Consider the following 3,370-nt stretch of genomic DNA (forward strand, 5'->3'; position numbering starts at 1 on the left):
CCACAGGCTCTCAACACTCTAGGGGGGACAATGTCTGGTCCCGCCACCTTATGGGGGTTTCCCTGTCTCAGGGCCTTAAGGACCTGTGTGTGTGTCACCTGAAAAGCAGTGTCCTCCGGGTCGCAGGAGGATTTTGAGGGGGTGTTTGTGTTCACCCTGTCAAACCTAGCATAGAAGTTGTTGTCTGTCCGGGAGGGTGGCGTCCGGGGGGGCTGTGTTTGTCGATTTGTTCCTGTAGTTTGTGACTGCCTGTATTCCCTGCCACATACTGCGCATGTTATTATTCATATAGTAGCTCTCCAGTTTTTGGAAGTATGCTCTCTTTGCAGCTCCTGATGGACTTCTGTAGCTCATACCAGGCTTTCCTGTACTCAACTTGGTCCCCTGACTTAAAAGCCTCTCGTCTGTTCCTGATTTTCTGTTTTATATCCCTATTAAACAATGGTTTTTGGTTGGGGAAAACACAGATATTTTAATATCAAGTGTGATTTTATGTTTTGTTTTTGTTTTTAAATCCAATCATGATTTTACACAGTCTAGATCAAAGAGTGAATTTTCAAGCTCAGCGTGATTCAAATTCCCTCTTTGCAGAGTTTCTGATTCATACTCAAAAGCTGTGGGCTGCTGGGAGCAGATGGTGTCCACATTTTTTGACCACAAACAGCCTGCTGTTGACTGTTCTGTCAGACTCTAGTTATTTGTTTCAGTCATTCTTTTTTTTATTAAAATTGATTTACAGCTCCAATATTAGCAGTTTCCATCTTCACCAGTGGTGTTTGCCTTGGTGTTTTTTGTCATATCATTGCAAAACCAAATAGGCCTGTTTAGTTGGATAAAACAGTCCTGAGAAGATCTCAGTAGTGGGATTATTGGTGTGTAGAGGCTTCATCAAATTACGAAAATAGATTTTGGGAAAGAAATTCTAGGTTTATTCTAAACAAAATCAGCCAATATATGCCTACATAAATATTACCTTAGTAGTTTGACTGATGATTGTTTCTCATGATGTTTCAGCTGTATGCACTAGAGGGGCATAAGCACATAATCATTGAGAGACTGATGGTGTGCAGTGGATTCAGCTGAAACATGCACATCTGGCAGCACCAGCAAAAAACAACCTGTGCATTGGCACAGGTTATGGATAAAATAGATACTTAAGTGACAACACTGACTGTGCAGTTAATTCACCCAGTCAAACAGTTGTAATTTTTTTCATTCTGCTTAATGTAGACTAAGTTATAGTATTTATAGCTTGACAAAAGAGTGTGTGTCAGATGCTTCTGCTCTGTTTAGATGTTTGAGCCTAAGCTTGTCATCTATTATAGGGCAGCAACTAATTATGTTCATTAATTAATACGCCAGTTATTTTCTTAATTAATAGATTAACTGTAATCCAAAAAATGCCTTTTCTGTGATGATCAACAGTCCAAAACTGAAAGACGTTTGCCATTGTTTATTTTATCAAGAAAGTCTAAGAAAACCAGCAAATATTAACATATGAGAAGCTAAAACTAGAGATATTTTTGCATGTTTGCTTATTAAATGAATTAATTACTCAGCAAAGCAGTTTAATTAATTTTCTGTCAATCAGTACCCCTAACTCCTAATATACAATCTTTCATTAGGTAAAGTACAGGGATGATGCCAACAGAAGCTGCCTTTTTGAAAATAACTTTATTCAGTTTCAGAAATATAGCTTAATGGAACAGGCAAACTGACATCAATGGGATACAAAATGACCACAAAGAAATGCTAAATAAACACCTCAAAAGACACAAAAGATCTCTTAATCTCATGTCTTCTCTCTTTATCTTTCTCCCACATGCAGACAAGTTGTCCTCAAGTCACCATATTAAATAATATCTGTTTTGCATTAACTGGGAGCCTGAGGTGGTACAGTTGCACCAGAACAGCTGGTAGGGTGAGTCATGTTCCCATCTCATGTTCCCATCATGTTACAGCTAAATAAATATAACTTATTTAAATTAATGTAACAAACAGTAGAATTCCAGCCCTTGACCAAGTCTACTAAACAAAAGAGTGAGTGAATTTTTGATCTTTTCTTCACTCCAATTCAGGCTCCTGCTGCTGGAGTAAAAGGGTGGCTCTGCTCTTTATTTACCTGTTGCCATGATGAATCTTAGTATCAAAGCTGCTTTGATGATGGCTTTTTAAAGGCGTCATGCACAAACTTAAGTCCGAGTTAACTGAACTCAGGCAGTGGAAAGATGCCTGTAATGATGTCTAAAAACAGTGGAGAGCACTGGGAACACTAGAAAGGATTTCAAATCAGTCTAAGCACAACAATACTTGAATGTTTTTATTTCTTCAATAAGTAAGGCTGCACAAGAATTAGTTTTAATAATATAAGTATGCCTTTCTTTATATGGGTACATGAAGCCACATAAGGGAAAGCAGAATTAGATTTAGAAAACTGTTTAGGGAAGTTCTGAATTTAGGAAGACTAATTGTTACTGTTTTGGTGTGTACTGTTCAAGGCAGGAACAGACATGGCTGTAACATAATTGGTCTAGTTTATGTTTTTTTTTACTTTATATTTACTGTAAATGTGTATTACTTATCAGAAAATTAAAGCAAACATAAGAGCATCTATAATGTAATCTAATGTGCATGTAAGATTATGGGCACTGACATTAATTTTCATTAATTTATGCTGATCAAAAGCGTCCATTAAAAATATTTAATACATCATTCAGAAAAAATAATTTATTGTACCCAAGGAGCTTCAAACATCTGTGGGCTACTTTGGAAATCCAACTTTTCACTTGGATACTTTTATTAGAAAAAACAAACAAGCCAACAACAGGTCAACTTTCCTCTGGTCTCCTGAACTGATTGTTTTGAAAAAGTCCTGTGAAATGCTTTTTTTTTACAGAGCCGATTCCCTTCACTATTAATCTACCAAGATCTAATCAAGCCAAAATCAAGGCCAGAACTTTGGGGGTCCATTTGAAGTCCCTGTTACAATGGATTGCAGGGAAGACAAGGACAAAACATCCTGAGAAACCTTCACACCTCCAACAGGCACATCATTTTGAATCGAGTACCACTGTAGCATCTTCTCCAGTGGGTGTCAGCATACATCAGCAGTAACACCTGTCCTTTGTGAGATGAAACCTAACCAAAACTTGACTGATTACATAATAATATATTACTATAACAGGAGGGAGCAAAAACAACATTTTCATAAGCATAAACTTTATTGCCAAGTATGTCAAAAACACAAGGAATTTGATTCCAGCTCAATGGCCCCAAATGTGCACAACATAAAAACAAAATAAATACAAGTTTAAAAAAAAGTCACAAGTTAAAAGAGCAATATAGACTAGCTATTCATCATTGTAATAGC

General features: G+C 36.9%; 1 long non-coding RNA gene across 1 annotated transcript; it reads left to right on the plus strand.

Annotated features, from left to right (window-relative positions):
* The first annotated feature begins 468 nt into the window (after positions 1-468).
* On the plus strand, positions 469-3,076 carry LOC109973055 (uncharacterized). Its single transcript, XR_002276776.1, has 2 exons — positions 469-1,921; positions 2,079-3,076. It is a non-coding gene; the product is annotated as an uncharacterized LOC109973055 (long non-coding RNA).
* Positions 3,077-3,370: the final 294 nt, after the last annotated feature.

Source organism: Monopterus albus, unplaced genomic scaffold (assembly GCF_001952655.1).
Source record: "Monopterus albus unplaced genomic scaffold, M_albus_1.0 scaffold279.1, whole genome shotgun sequence".
Lineage (NCBI taxonomy): Eukaryota > Metazoa > Chordata > Actinopteri > Synbranchiformes > Synbranchidae > Monopterus > Monopterus albus.